A 16,804-nucleotide genomic window follows, 5' to 3' on the forward strand; every position below is an offset into this window, starting at 1 on the left:
AGAAGAGAAGAGAAGAAATCATTAATGATGAAAGTCTTATTTACCACAGATCTGGCGTTGATCAAGGCCATTTTTAGCCGTGGCTCGGTGGATACCTCAGGTTGCTTCGCCCTAGGTAGCGTGCGAAGATGGTCTGTGCACACTCCTCCATAGAAGAAGCGAGGGGAACAGAAGCCAGGAAGCGGAACCGCCGCAGTCGGAACCAAGGGTATAATCCCAGTGTGTACTGGCTCCAGAGAGCGCCATCGGATGAAGCAGTTATTGTCAGAAGCCTCCGCAAGGAGTCCCAGTGGAAGCTGAGACTCACGATGGAGTGCCAAGAAGAGCTTTAACTTCACAGCTATGCCACCCCGTCTTCCGCGTTGTCTCCTGCGCTTTTTCACCGGTAGGGAGCACGGCCAACGGCGCAAATAGTCAGGTATAGACAGCAGTAAGGGAGGGGGAGCGTAATATGAACCAGTTCTAGCTTGGTTAAACAGTTTGTTTGAAATTATTTCCAAATTTAAAAGAGATGGTCGGTCATAAGTTAATACTGGTGAAGCACACTGTGTCAACTGAAGTGTAGAGCAAAACGAAACAAACAAACTAGACAGCACAGCAAGCGAAAGACGGCAGGCCACATACAACGGCGCCATCTTGACCATATAGGATCATTAATACCTTTGGCTTATTCCAAATACTACAAACTGCATACTTTGTGTTCAATAACAAATGTAAATTATTAGATAAATAAAACTTAGCTATACTTTGTACAAAATATTTTATGCTATAATGTATTTTTTGAAAGTATACTTTCAATGCATTGTAACAATGATCATTTCCAGCACACAGTTAAATTATACCTAATATATATATATATGTGTCCGGCAAAAGCCCTGTTGTTATCGGCAGTACACTGACCAAAAGTCTGGAGAAAGTGTTTAATTGGCTAAATAAATCATGTTTAACACTTAATCTGAGGAAAACTAAATCAATGTGTTTTTCTATAAAAAGAACGAGGATAATAAATGACCTTAACGTCAAAATGAATGGTAAACTCATCGATCAGGGAGAACAAGAAAAATATTTAGGAGTGATTTTAGATTCGCAGCTAAATTTTAAAAGTCATATTAAAACATCTCAAGAAAAATGAAGGCCAGTATGAACTGTTTCAGAATGATCAGGAGCGGTCTAACATTTTAATGTGCTCATGTCTTTCTGAACCCTATGATCATGTCCCACCTGTCGTACTGCCCCAATGTTTGGTCCCAGACTCGCCTAACTACCCTAAAGCCTATTGAGAGGCTTTATAACCCTACCCTAAAGATTTTAGATAAAAAGCCCATTCGATTCCATCACTGTTACATTTTAAGTAAACATAAAATCTTAAATTTTGTTCATTTTGTTAATCTTAGACACATAAAGTTAGGTACGCCGAAGGGTACGCGCGCTACACACAGCCTACGACGTAGCTACGGCGTGAGTTCGACGCAGAAGTATAAATTGGGCTTAAATTGTCCATAAGTGGATCCACAGCAGTTTTGCCGCGAACGCACTGTTCGTCATCACTGTCCCGCCTTCTCATTGGTTTACGCTCTGTTGTTATGTATCGTCATCATCACTGTCCCGCCTTCTCATTGGTTTACGCTCTGTTGTTATGTATCGTCATCACTGTCCCGCCTTCTCATTGGTTTACGCTCTGTTGTTATGTATCGTCATCATCACTGTCCCGCCTTCTCATTGGTTCACGCTCTGTTGTTATGTATCGTCATCATCACTGTCCCGCCTTCTCATTGGTTTACGCTCTGTTGTTATGTATCGTCATCACTGTCCCGCCTTCTCATTGGTTTACGCTCTGTTGTTATGTATCGTCATCACTGTCCCACCTTCTCATTGGTTTACGCTCTGTTGTTATGTATCGTCATCACTGTCCCACCTTCTCATTGGTTTACGCTCTGTTGTTATGTATCGTCATCATCACTGTCCCGCCTTCTCATTGGTTTACGCTCTGTTGTTATGTATCGTCATCATCACTGTCCCACCTTCTCATTGGTTTACGCTCTGTTGTTATGTATCGTCATCATCACTGTCCCGCCTTCTCATTGGTTTACGCTCTGTTGTTATGTATCGTCATCACTGTCCCGCCTTCTCATTGGTTTACGCTCTGTTGTTATGTATCGTCATCATCACTGTCCCGCGTTCTCATTGGTTTGCTGGTATATGGGGGATTAATTCTCGCCCAAGAGGAAAATGTGCTGCTGCTGCCATTCAACAAAAATCATATTGTGCAAGACTAACTAGACTAAATCAAGTGAAAAAAAGTCAAAACTGAAATTTTTTTTCATAGTATTTTATTTTATAAAGGAAAGTTATTTTTAACAAAAACTTTACTGTAAGCAGACCTGTTACTATCCGAGGCTGTTAATCGATAGAGTATTTGCGTTTGTTAAAGTCATCCATTTGCATTATTTCAACTTATTTTTCTTTAAATAATTATATTTTTATTATACTTACATTTATTATAAAAAAAGTCTTACTTTTATTTATAATAGGGTACTAAATATTTATTATATTATACTTATTTTTAATGCTTAATAAATAAATAAAAACCTTCTGGCATACATATTGATTTATTGTCCTCAGCTATTGTTTAGAGGTGAAGCATGAAGTTTCTGTGACATTAGTGCCATCTAGCAGAAATACTAATATTTTGCAAACCCCCCTTTCGCGCCTGACTTTTTACGGGTGCTTGTGAAGGCTAAAACAGGTAAAGGCTACTTTCAATAAATCCTCAAATATAGGAAACTTGTATATTTTTTAGATTTGCATTACATATTCAGAATCAGTCACATTAACTGTATTCTACGATTTTTGTGTTTTTTTGCAAAAAGATCAGCAAATTCATCTAGATTTAAGGCCTTTTCCCTCCTTGACTCAATACTTAGAACACCTAAATTGCTTAATCTGTCATCTGACATTGTGGACCTGAGATAGGTTTTCACCAGCTTTAGTGCATACAATATAATATACAATTAAATTATGCTTATTTTAAATGTATTGTGCAGGCTAGGTATAAAAAATATAGGAAAAACCATGATAATATGAAACGCTTCAAAACAGAGCGCACAAAGCGCGTATGCGCATCGCGGGTGTAGAATGATGTGCTCAAAGCAACATGGAGTCACAGTGTTCAGCGCTGCACTGCACAAGTGCGCATTTAAAAGTTCACGGCACAAAGCGAAGAAATTTCGAGCGCACAAATCCTAGTGTAGCCTATATCTGTCCAACAGTTTATTGATCATTTGTTTCTTCACATAGTGAAGTTTTCAATTCCAGTTATTGTGGGTTTGATGCCGATTCATAGTCTTTGTGGTGTGAACAGGCACACGGTAGCGAGTCGTTTTAAAACAGCAACAAACATAAAATACAAATACACAAAATAAAGTCATTTGATGCAAATCCACAGCCTTTTATCTACAGATCAAGCATTATAATGTGAATATATCATATTGGAGAGAGTTTTACCGTGCATCCTGCTGTAACCGGACGAGGCGCGCGCGCTGTTTGAATACTGAATGGAGAATGATTGACCGACGAGGGAAAACGAGTTTCCATAAACTTTAATTTAATGATGTAAATAGACTTCTGTCCCTCACATTAAGCTATGGAATGGCTTCAGATGACTTTGTGAAATTATAATCAGACCCTCTCAGACCCAAGTCACCCAAACTGACGTGAAAAAGAGGCGCAGAAAAGCGCGCTGTTTGCATCCCTGTTTAATAAAAAATTCTCAGCAACATGAGTTTGGTGATCATATTTGATCCTTTTTCAAACTGCCACAAACTAACAAACGGCCAGGTTAAGATTAGCTGATCTAACGTTACACTTCTGTAATGCATTTAATACAAATACAACATATTAACAACTTTACTCACCTCTATATTTCCTTCTTTGCTTTAACTATAATATTCGCGCAAAACGTCCACCAACTTCTGAATAGAAAAAACCCTGCAGATCCGATGTAAGCAGTCCCTCTAGGGTTACATTTGTGTTCCGTGTTGCCACTGTCTAATAACGGATCATGTGAAAAACAACGATAGCAAAAAATTATTTTGTAAAAATTATTTCACACTCCACATTTAGGGGGGCCACAAGGGGGTCCAAGCTTGTTGTCACAGGGGCAGAATTGTCAGAATTGTCCATTTTCAGAATTGTATGCTCATTGAGACAAAAAACTTAAGTTAATTAGTGAAATTTAAGGTATTTTTTAACAGCCGACATATTGAGACTTTTGGATTCGTTTGAATGTGACCATGATTTCATGCTGGTAACTTGTGACGTGCAAAGTTTATATACATGCATTCCTCTTGAAGCAGGGACTGAGGCGTTACTACACTTCTTTGCAAGACGGGCCACTGATATAGCTCCTCCCAATGAATTCTAACTGAAGTTGTTTTAACAATGAACTATTTCCAATATGCAGGCTATTGTTACCTACAGAAGCGTGGGGTCAGTATGGGTAGTTGCCAGGGTTGGGGAGTAACAGAATACATGTAACGGCGTTATGTAATCAGAATACAAAAATCCAGTAACTGTAATCCGTTACAGTTACGTCAAAAAACATAGTAATCAGATTATAGTTACATTTTGAAAAAAGGGGGAATACTTTCAGGATTACAATGGTTTCATTTAAAACTAAATAAGTATTTTGGCATAATAACACTATATTAAGCGCTGCTTGATTGTACAGTAGTTCCTGGTTCTGTTGCCAGTAATGACTCACGTGTGCCACCCGCTGGTGCATGTGCAAATAACAGCTGTCTACAATCTCCTCAGACGCAGATTGAATCACTGCTGCTAGTAGAAACGATGCTGCCTGCGGGTAAAATCGCTTTTAATTCATGGAAATTCCGCTGCTATTTTGTAGAAATTAGGAGAGTAGTTTTTTTAGTACCCAAAATGTCCTTTCAAATCTTTTCTCACGTAACGGGATGTTCGCTGTCTAGGTAACGTAGGGGAACTCCCACTGCCAACGCCCCACGTCCAGTCAGGCAAATTAAGAAAGATCACGGCTTTAGTCAACATGTAGGCCTATTTTAAAATAAACTAATATGTAGATTGTGTAAAAAATGTAAATGTTGAGTTTTTATTTTTTAGTTAAAAATTAGTTACAAATAAAACAATATAATCTGTAATACCATACATTAGCCACTAGATGTCTGTATAGCCCTTTACATAAATACATTTCAGGCATGTGTGTATATTTTGCAAATATTGTACACTGGACCAAATTCTTTAAAAAAAAAATATATATATATTTCTTCTTGCTTGACTTTATTTATATATGTGACCTTGAAGTAATCCCAAAGTAATCAGTTACATTACTTTCATATTATAGTACTTGGATTACGTTACTGAATACTTTTTTTATGAAGTAATTTGTAACTGTAACGGAATACATTTTTAAAGTAACCCTCCCAAGCCTGGTAGTTGCTTTGCACCGTCGTACGCATGCCTAGTAATGGGTTTATGGGAAGCTAAATGTATTGATAACCCTGTGAACAACCTATTCCTCCCTAAAATCCCTCTTTGGAAGAGATACATTGATGATGTTTTCTTCCTTTGGATGGGGACTTCTAGCCTGACTACGTCAGACTTCCTACTTCCGCTAATTTCATTTCGCTCCTGTAGTCAGTCTGAGATAGCAGCCTATCTTTCAGTTTTCCACCGGCCTGAAAACAGCCGGGCCAATCAACGAACAGAGGGCGGGCTGAGAGCCGTGACGTAGACGCTGATTGTACCGTGGATGCGTAGATTTACTTCACATAATCTCCAAAAGTCATTCACAGCCATGTTCACTCCGGTATTTCGCTCGATGGTTTAGTTTTTGCATCATACATGCGTTTACAGTGGAAGTTAGATGCGGCTGAGCATGCGCATAACACACGCCATAACCAAACGTTATGTGATTGGCTTACGGGTAACCAATGATTTTAAACTTCAGACAAGCCCCCCCCCCCCCCGCGAGAGAGAAAACACTTCTCTATTATGCCCTTCCAGACTCTGTATACGAAGCAAAGTGAAGTAGCAGAGTCTGGTATTGCCAGGCTAGGGGACTTCAGTTGAATTGGATAAATTCATGGCTTATATTAACTCTACCACATCCTTCTTGAGATTCACAGTAGACCACTCTACAGACAATATTAACTTCCTGGACTTTACTATTTACAAAAATTCCCAAGGAGGTTTAGAAACATCGCTCTATAGCAGACCTCTTAGCAGAAATACCCTCCTCAGAGCAGATAGCCATCACCCCAAACAACTTATTAAAAATATTCCCATTGGCCAATTTTTATGGCTTAGAAGAAACTGTAGTAGCGATGCCGAGTTTGAGCGCGGGGCAGTAGAAATGATAGAGCGCTTTCGTAGCAGGGGCTATGCTGAAAGTGATATCTCCGCAGCCTATGAATGAGCTAGATCGACACAACGAGCACATCTCCTGGTTAAAACCAAACGCGCCTCAAAGCAAAGACTTTGCTTCTCCACAGATTTCTCTCATATTGGCGGAGAAATAAAGCATGTCATTAAGAAACACTGGCACATCTTGCAGAGCGATCCAGCTCTTAAAGATATATGTGCAGAACCTCCGCGTATTACTTTTAAGCGTCCTCGCACACTTAGAGACAGGTTGGTTCACACGACCATGAGCCCTCCACCAAAACCTACGTGGTTGCCGGCTCCTCCCTTGGGTTTTTACAGATGTGGGCATTGTACCCATTGCTCCAACTCAAATGACACAAAGCAATTCTCCCATCCCCAGTCAGGTAAAAAAATACAAGATCAACTAATTTATTAATTGTAACACCACCCACGTGATTTACATGTTGACATGTCCATGTGGTTTGGTGTGTGTAGGTCAGACTAAACGCCCCCTCAGTGGTGGACAGTAACGAAGTAAATGTAATTCGTTACTGTACTTAAGTAGCTTTTTTGCGTATCTGTACTTTACTGAAGTATTTAAATTTGGGAAGACTTTTACTTTAAAGCAGCGCTCAGTAAGACTGGCTGTTTTCTCGCAGGTTTCTCTCTCGAGCTCCCCCTACAGTTTCGGAGTATATATATATATTATGAGAAAACTGTCGTAAACTCGTTGTCAACACTCACCCCTCCCATCTCGCTCAGGCCATGTGCATTTGTTTTCAGAGAAGCCGGCGAACAAACGGAGCCATGTCAACTGAAGTATGTATGATTCTCAGAAGAATATCATATAAATGTTGAGATAGTGTATATTGTTATAGTGTTGCCAAACGTAATCAGTAACATTATGGCGAAAAACAATACTATAAGAAATATTCCGCTATTTATTTCTATTTAAGTTTGAACTATAGCTATAGACACTTAGATTATACATTATCAAAATAAATGTTACGTTACATTCTTTTATAATTTTGACGGTGATCCGAGTTGTCCATCATAACGATTGACCAAACGAAGTCAAACACGTAGCCTAGTTTGTTTATTTATTTTGCAAGAATACGTGTATGGTATAAGGCTATAATTTATTCGTTCATACCGTTTGGTTTGAAATTTCATAATAAGTTGTATTGCTAGCTAGCATCCTAACATGCTAGATCTGTGAACATGCAACATATAACGTTACTAATTCTGAGGCAGGCGGCAAGCTAAACTAAAGCATAATTTGAAGAATTTCATATCGATTTATAGGCGATCTCAGTAACACAAATAAAACCTGATAGAGGAACGGACAAAACACTACAGAAAACAAACACGTTTGTTTACTACTGAAAATGCTAACATCTAAGTTACAGTAGCGTACTAGTAAGCCCGTAACAGACAGCGACCATAATAAAAACCTAAACAGACAATAACAAACATCCTGAGGTCACAATTACAAGAAATACAAACATTAAACACAGTTTATTCTAAAGATACAAGTGCAACAGCAAGAAGGCCAGGTCAGCATCGGTTTTGCAGGCTTCGGTTTCTTTCAGTTCTCTCCATTCTGAAAAAGCCGGTCCAATATTAACTCTAGTCTGACTTCACGCTCGGTCAGTCTCCCGTTTCCTCTTTCTTTGGTCCTCTGACAAAGATTTCCTAGCTTTCTGCTTCTTTTTTACATGTTCAGCCATTATGAAAACTTGAAGAACTCAATATCTAGCGTTACCTTGTTCTTATAGCTAGCCGGATACTGGATGGATGAGGGCGTGTACGTGTGCAGTGCCGTAAAGCAATTCGTTACCTCGCGAGACCTGATATCACACGATACTTCCTAACACTGAGGCCGGCGGCCCTCCGGCCCAAAGTTGCAAGGGTGGTTTTGCGGCTCACAGGCACCAGGGGGGTGCGAGACGACCACCATTCAACCCGAAATCAGTAATATAACCATTACAATGACTCCAAAGCTGTTCGGTTAAGGTAAAAAAGTTACTTAGTTCACCTTTAACTCCACTACATTTCAAAGTCAAATATCTTACTTTTTACTCTACTACATTTTCAAAATCAGTCGTTCCTTTTTATTTATGAGTGGATAAAAACTTAACTGGTCAAACGAGCCACCTATCACAGTAGCCTACAACGTGCACACTTTGTTTTGAACTTGCCTTGGCTGTATCTACTAAGCGCGAACCAGAGCCGTTAAATATGAGAGTTGCGACCATAGACAGTATATAAGAGGTTGCGACACACACACGGCTTGTTCGACTTGAACCGGCGCTGCACAGACCGATCAGTTTATGACATCAAAGTATAGAGCGAAATCGCGAGAGCGATTGAAAAGCATACAGAGCCGTCTACTCTCTAATCGCTCTCGCGGTATTTTAATGTCATTCACCGATTGGTCTGTGCAGTGTGCCGTTTCAAGTCGAACAAGACTACTGTGATCTCGCCGCCGCGCGGTCACGTGATTCGTGTAGCTCTCAATAGTTCCAAACAATTTGTGTTGCCAATGATTTTAAGCGGGGCAGAGAGCAGCAGCTATTATTGCAGCAATTATCGGTAAATACTGACCCCTTCCGTCCAAAATTAAACACACCAAATAATGTATTCAATTCAAATATATATATATATATATTATAGACTAATTAATGTCATTTTATTAATAGATTGATGTGCCAAGAGTGACAGAGTCTTCACGTAGACTGAGTTAAGCAAGAGTCTTGTGACAAAAATTATAATAGGACATTATAGCAATAAAAAAATCATAGTACTTGGATACTTAAGTACATTTGAAGGCAAATACTTTTGTACTTTTACTCAAGTGAATGTTTAAAGGCAGCACTTCTACTTTTACTTGAGTAATATTTTACCTTGAGTATCTTTACTTTAACTCAAGTACATGGTATGTGTACTTCGTCCACCACTGCGCCCCCTTAAACTACACATTGCAGAACACAAAGCAGCAATTCGGAAGCGTAATATGGACTATGCAATTGCGAGGCATTATGTGCAAGCTAATCATGGCTCCAATGCGTCCTTAACATTTTGGGGTATCGAAAAAATTCTACCCTCCCAACGAGGAGGCGATATAGTGAAGTCCCTACTACAAAGAGAGGCTTTCTGGATGTTCACTCTTAACACAGTGAAACCTAACAGTCTTAATGAGGAACTGGGCCTCTCATGCTTTTTATAGTTCACATTTATAGTTCACATTTATAGTTCACATTTATAGTTCACATTTATAGTTCACATTTTGAGGCACTTGTATACATGTGGCTAGCAGGTCTGTATACTTTTATACTTATATGTGTACCTCTTCTTTTCTGAAGGTGTTTAATTTATATGTATACACTTATTATTATTATTATTATTATTTATATATATATATATTTTTTTTTTCTACACCTGAGTGCTTGTATAGGACTGGTTAATTGATGTACCACACCCACCTAGGCCAGTGGCCGATGCCTTGTATTTTGATTCTTTAAATTCTGTACATCGTTGCCATTGACTGTTTGACTCTGAAGAAGACGCATGGGCGTTGAAACGTTAGTCGTTTTGCACCAATAAAAATCACTTTAAAACATTGTGTGCTCCGGTCTTGCTCCTTGGTCCTAGCTAGACCTTGGGTCTCCTCTTTTGTATTTTTTAACATGTTGCAGCCGTCCCTGGGTCAGACTCAGTTACAACATCTGGCTTCTTCCTTTCAAATAAATACTGTGAACAATATGTCATATGTAATCATCTTTATATGGTATGGGTAATTAGCAGACAGAGGCAAGTATTGTCTCCAAGCTGATGTGCAGCTTGCAGTCTCCAGCGAGTTTCAGGTTGACTCAGGAAGATTTGGTCTAAAGTGATTCATTCAGATGTTTCAGGTTGACAGCTCATGTTTCACACATCATAATCAGAGAGTTCTTGTGACGCGTGATATCGACAGAAACTGTGTAAATATTTGTCTAACAGCAGAATATTCACCAAATTCACTGTTTGTTCATATTGTGCATGTTTTGAATAATCTCTGTAATGAAGCTTTACACAACTGTATGATTAACACTGATAATAATTATATGATGTTTTATTAATATATACAAATTTGGTTGGTCTAGTCCAAATAGTCTCTGAGTAACTGAGAGAAATGCAAAAAGTGTCTCCCCTAGTTATACTAGATTATAAGATATTATATTCATTTCCTAGTTAAAGATCACCTGGTTTGTTCAATATTGTCTGAAATGTTGACTACACCCCTTGAGCGGGGAGTCCCATACACTCATATAACATTACATGAGGAAGAGGAAGTGTGTGTATGAGCGAGGAGAAGAGCTCACAGTCACTCTTTCTGTCATTCTGAGCTGTGTTTCTCTCTGGACGCTTCCTCTGCTCTGCACAAGGTGACTAACACTTTCCCTTTCATTTTGAGAAAATATTTTATTCATTTATTTAAATATGGACATTTGTTTTTTCATGATAAATGAATGCATTTGAGAATATAGGCTATAACACATATATCACAAACCACAGACACATACGGAAGAGAGAGAGAAAAATGTCAAGATAAAAAAGACTAAATATGCTAAACATGATCTAATACAATATATTGAACCAAAAACAAACATAAAAGGCGCTGATAGTCGACAAAACAGCATTAAAAGTGACAAACCAAACTGAGTATTTCTGATGTTTAAGATCAAACACTGTTATATATCATTCATCATCATCATCAGCTTCATCTTCTCTGGTGTCTGAATGTGTAAAATCTATTCTAAACTATAACTTTTCATTTACTGAATATAGGCTACAGGAAAAAGGAGAATCTACCGTACTTTATCCATTTACAACAGCGGCTCTATCAAATGTCTATTGTGCTGCAACTGTGGCTTAGAAGTAAAAGACGCGGCAGAAAACTGTTGGAGGAGGAGAACTGAAAACACTTGAGTTTTCAGGGATTTCAGGGGGGGGGGATTGAGTTTTTATATCGGGGAGATTGTTGTCTTGACATAAGATATATCAGCCTGATCTCATGAAAGTGCGCATCTATACCATACGAATTGTATCTCTCGTACCATTTATAGCCTACACCAAAAATGGTTTTATGCGTGCATATGATACTGACACCTTATGACATGTAGCACGCACGCACTGCTAATCATCCCCAAGGGGTTTACGGTGCGTATTTTTGATGTATAAATGGCACGAGAAATTAAATTTGTGGTATAGATGCGCATTTCAAGAGATCGTGTTGGATAGATAGTCCTAGTTGGTGAGGAGTAAACCATTGTAACCTCAGAGTCTTTGATTTGGTTGCGGGTGTCTTTCTCCTCATCACAGACTGAGATGGGTTGAATCCTATCCCGTTTTGAAGTTCAACTGTTTAAGATTGATTTGGATAGTCCAGTCCTTTGTGCACGTATTTTGCTACTTAAGAAAATAATAAGGTATTGCTACTTATGAAATAATTGAGTAGGCTACAAGTAAAGTAGCTGGAGAAAAACTACTCCAGTTACAACGTTATATTTTTGTATTTTTATCCAAAATGGGGCGTTAGCAATATGGAGCATTAAACACTGATGTGTGAGACACCCTTATATGTGTGATATTATCACTACAGCTGAATAACAAGCATAGAGACTTTTTGGAGGAAGAGCGAGCGCAAAATGCTGCATCGGCTTCTCAGGTTTATAACACCTGCCGCTGACCAGTTACATAATTCAGCGCAATATTTTTACTGTAAAAACTACATTAAAAAAAATAGCATTATATATCCATCTATAGCCTATTTATGTGCATGTGTAGCCTGTGGGCCGGGTTAGGATTAGGATCCTTCAGTTCACTCTCGTTCTCTTACTCTTTTATTTTCATGTTTAATCCCGTCACTAATCAGGGGGTGGAGCGGGCATTTAGTATGCCATCTAACGTGATGGAGGCAGGCTAGCTTCACTGGAAAGTTTGTTTTCTTTCAGACCAACCAACACCTTCAACCATTTATTAATAAAGATTGCATTTTTATACTTTTCTACGAAACCTGTGTTTGTAAATTTTTGGGGGGCAGAGTTCCCCTTGCTCTGACACTTGCACTAACCAGTTAAGCTCAAGGGGGGTGGCATAGTCAGTTGTACAATTAGGGGCGTCACACATGTATGCATGATTAACCATTAACAGATTGGATCGTGACATGGACACCACCTTATTTCTAAATGAGTAGGCTACGCTGTCTATTAACCCTTTTAATCACAATCACATCCAAATTTGTAAACTATATGTCTGAAACAACTTTGCATTTAACCTCAATGTATTGCAATTTCTGAGTTGCAACATCAAATAACAACAAAAGTACTGGAGTAAAAGTGTATAGTCCGGATATGAATACTGATATTTCGGCATCCAGCTGCCATTCACCTGCCTCTATTCGAGTCTATCAAGTGACGCGTGTGATGATGACAACTTCTGATGCATTATCACAGTTATGTTTCAGTGCAGATGAAAGTAATAAATCATGTATTCTACATAGGCTGATTTTTATTAATTTAAAATGGTATGTTGTAGCAACTCATATTGAAAATACAAAAAGTAATAACTAGAGTTGGGGTACTCGAACTCGGACTCGAGTCCAATTTTGAATGAACTCGGACTTGTCACGCACTCGGGTGAATTTGTACTCGCACTTGGACATTTTAGATTCGGAAAATTTGCAGAGTGCAGTCACCATATTTTATTATTCAAAAACGAAATGAAACTACTCACATTGTGTTGTTTCAGTGTTGAGCATTGTAGCCAATCACAGACATGTATATTAAGCGCATGGACGCAGTGGCCAATCAGAGGCGTTTTAGAGTCACCATGCGGAGAATTCACTCAAAATGTATTTTCAGAATCAGCACGAGTTTTAATCCCCTCATAAACAACAAAGTCTACACGCAATATAAATAAGAGACTCACAGTGCAGTGCGGACAACTTCAGTTTATGACTAGAGTTTTAGTGAGAGTGCAGAACACGGTAAGTAAGTGATGGCTTGACAATCTAAACAATAGTTTTCATGCTTCTAAAGGACCAGTTCACACCGTAAAGTTTAAGGAGTGATAACTGCATTTAAATGTGCGAGTGAATACGCTAAATTTTAGTCCTGTGAGTCATGAAATTATGATGATTGACATAGTAACCATAGCAACATGAGAACGTGATAAATTAGAAAGAAAGGTTAGTTAGAAAGAAAGAAGTAAAAAAAGAAAGAAAGAAAGAATAGTCAGAAAGAAATATTAGTGAGAAAGAAAAAGATTAGTTTGAAAGAAAAAAGAAAAATTTGTTAGAAAAAAAGAAATATTAGTTAGAAAGAAAAAGATTAGTTTGAAAGAAAAAAGAAAAATTTGTTAGAAAAAAAGAAATATTAGTTAGAAAGAAAAGTTAGAAAGAAAGAAAGATTAGTTAGAAAGAAGTTAAAAAATAAAGAAAGAAAGAATAGTTAGAAAGAAAGATAGATAGTTGTATGTGTAGATAGATAGATCTCCATTAGAAAGAAAGAAGTTAAAAAAGAACAAAAGAAAGAAAGAAAAGTTAAAAAAGAAAGAAAGAAAAGTTAAAAAAGAACGAAAGAAAAGTTAAAAAGAACGAAAGAAAAGTTAAAAAAGAACAAAAGAAAGAAAGAAAAGTTAAAAAGATAGAAAGAAAAGTTAAAAAAGTAAGAAAGAAAAGTTAAAAAAGGAAAGAAAGAAAAGTTAAAAAAGAACGAAAGAAAAGTTAAAAAAGAAAAAGAAAAGTTAAAAAAGAACGAAAGAAAAGTTAAAAAAGGAAAGAAAGAAAAGTTAAAAAAAGAACGAAAGAAAAGTCAAAAAAGAAAGAAAAAGAAAAGTTAAAAAAGAAAGAAAGAAAAGTTAAAAAAGATAGAAAGAAAAGTTAAAAAAGGAAAGAAAGAAAAGTTAAAAAAAGAACGAAAGAAAAGTCAAAAGAAAGAACGAAAGAAAAGTTAAAAAAGGAAAGAAAGAAAAGTTAAAAAAGAAAAAGAAAAGTTAAAAAAGAACGAAAGAAAGTAAAAAAAGAAAAAAAGAACGAAAGAAAAGTTAGAAAAAAGAACAAAAGAAAGAAAGAAAAGTTAAGAACGAAAGAAAAGTTAAAAAAAAGAAAAAGAAAAGTTAAAAAAGAACGAGAAAAGTTAAAAAAAGAAAAGAAAGAAAGAAAAGTTCAAAAAGAACGAAAGAAAAGTTAAAAAGAACTAAAGAAAGAAAGAAAGAAAAAGAAAAGTTCAAAAAGAACGAAAGAAAAGTTAAAAAAAGAAAAAGAAAAAGAAAAAGTTAAAAAAGAAAAGAAAAGAACGAAAGAAAAGTTAAAAAGAACGAAAGAAAAGTTAAAAAAGAACGAAAGAAAATTTAAAAAAGAAAAAGAAAAGTTAAAAAAGAACGAAAGAAAGAAAGAAAAAGTTAAAAAAAGAAAAGAACGAAAGAAAAGTTAAAAAGAACGAAAGAAAAGTTAAAAAGAACGAAAGAAAAGTTAAAAAAGAAAAAGAAAAGTTAAAAAAGAACGAAAGAAAGAAAGAAAAGTTAAGAAAGAAAGAAAAGTTAAAAAAGAAAAAGAAAAGTTAAAAAAGAAAGAAAAGTTTAGAAAGAAAGAAAAAAGCTAAAAAAAAAGAACGAAAGAATGAAAGAAAAGTTAAAAAAGAAAGAAAGGTTAAAAAAGAAAGAAAGAAAGAAAAGTTAAAAAAGAACTAAAGAACGAAAGAAAAGTTAAAAAGAAAGAAAGAAAGAAAAGTTAAAAAAAGAACGAAAGAAAAGTTAAAAAAGAACGAAAGAAAGAAAAGTTAAAAAAGAATGAAAGAAAAGTTAAAAAAGAAAGAAAGAAAAGTTAAAAAAGAATGAAAGAACGAAAGAAAAGTTAAAAGAACGAAAGAACGAAAGAAAAGTTAAAAAAGAAAGAAAGAAAGAAAGAAAGAAAAGTTAAAAAGAACGAAAGAAAAGTTAAAAAAGAAAGAAAGAAGTTAAAAAAGAACGAAAGGAAGTTAAAAAAGAACGAAAGAAAGTTAAAAAAGAACTAAAGAAAGAAAAGTTAAAAAAGAAAGAAAAGTTAAAAAAGAAAGAAAAGTTAAAAAGAAAGAAAGAAAAGTTAAAAAAGGAAAGAAAGAAAAGTAAAAAAAACGAAAGAAAAGTTAAAAAAGAACAAAAGAAAAGTAAAAAAAAACGAAAGAAAAGTTAAAAAAGAACAAAAGAAAAGTTTTTTTTAAAAAGAAAAGTTAAAAAAAAGAATGAAAGAAAAGTTAAAGAAAAAGAAAAGTTAAAAAAGAAAAGTTAAAAAGAAAGAAAGAAAAGTTAAATAAGAAAGAAAGAAAGAAAAGTTAAAAAGGAAAGAAAGAAAAGTTTAAAAAAGAAAGAAAGAAAAGTTAAAGAAAGAAAGAAAAGTTTAAAAAACGAAAGAAAGAAAAGTTAAAAAAGGAAAGAACGAAAGAAAAGTTAAAAAAAGAACAAAAGAAAAGTTAAAAAAGAAAGAAAAGTTAAAAAAGAACAAAAGAAAAGTTAAAGAAAAAGAAAAGTTAAAAAAGAAAGAAAAGTTAAAAGCTCCACAGTAGAGGTAGAGTACAGTAGAGGTAGTGTACAGTAGAGTGCCGTAGAGGTAGAGTACAGTAGAGTACAGTAGAGGTAGAGTACAGTAGAGGTAGTGTACAGTAGAGTGCTGTAGAGGTAGAGTACAGTAGAGTACAGTAGAGGTAGAGTACAGTAGGAGTAGATGTAGATTACAGTAGAGGTAGAGTGCAGTAGAGTACAGTAGAGTACAGTAGAGGTAGAGTGCGGTAGAGGTAGAGTGCAGTAGAGTACAGTAGAGGTAGAGTGCAGTAGAGTACAGTAGAGGTAGAGTACAGTAGAGGAAGAGTACAGTAGAGGTAGAGTACAGTAGAGTACAGTAGAGGTAGATTACAGTAGAGGTGGAGTGCAGTAGAGTACAGTAGAGTACAGTAGAGGTAGAGTACAGTAGAGGTGGAGTGCAGTAGAGGTGGAGTACAGTAGAGTGCAGTAGAGGTAGAGTGCAGTGGAGTACAGTAGAGTACAGTAGAGGTAGAGTGCAGTGGAGTACAGTAGATGTAGAGTACAGTAGAGGTAGTGTACAGTAGAGTGCCGTAGAGGTAGAGTACAGTAGAGTACAGTATAGTACAGTAGAGGTAGAGTACAGTAGAGGTAGATTACAGTAGAGGTGGAGTGCAGTAGAGTACAGTAGAGTACAGTAGAAGTAGAGTATAGTAGAGGTAGAGTACAGTAGAGTGCCGTAGAGGTAGAGTACAGTAGAGTACAGTAGAGGTAGAGTACAGTAGAGGTAGATTACAGTAGAGGTGGAGTGCAGTAGAGCGCAGTAGAGTACAGTAGAGGTAGAGTACAGTAGAGGTAGAGTACAGTA

At 36.5% G+C, this 16,804-nt stretch overlaps 1 long non-coding RNA gene across 1 annotated transcript; it reads left to right on the plus strand.

Annotated features, from left to right (window-relative positions):
* Positions 1-10,897: 10,897 nt before the first annotated feature.
* On the plus strand, positions 10,898-16,520 carry LOC309477018. Its single transcript, XR_014198466.1, has 8 exons — positions 10,898-13,983; positions 14,210-14,578; positions 14,658-14,843; positions 14,965-14,981; positions 15,074-15,565; positions 15,605-16,121; positions 16,160-16,431; positions 16,468-16,520. It is a non-coding gene; the product is annotated as an uncharacterized lncRNA (long non-coding RNA).
* The last annotated feature ends 284 nt before the right edge of the window (positions 16,521-16,804 follow it).

This window comes from Leuciscus leuciscus, assembly GCF_965113295.1.
Source record: "Leuciscus leuciscus genome assembly, chromosome: 16".
NCBI classification, from domain to species: domain Eukaryota; kingdom Metazoa; phylum Chordata; class Actinopteri; order Cypriniformes; family Leuciscidae; genus Leuciscus; species Leuciscus leuciscus.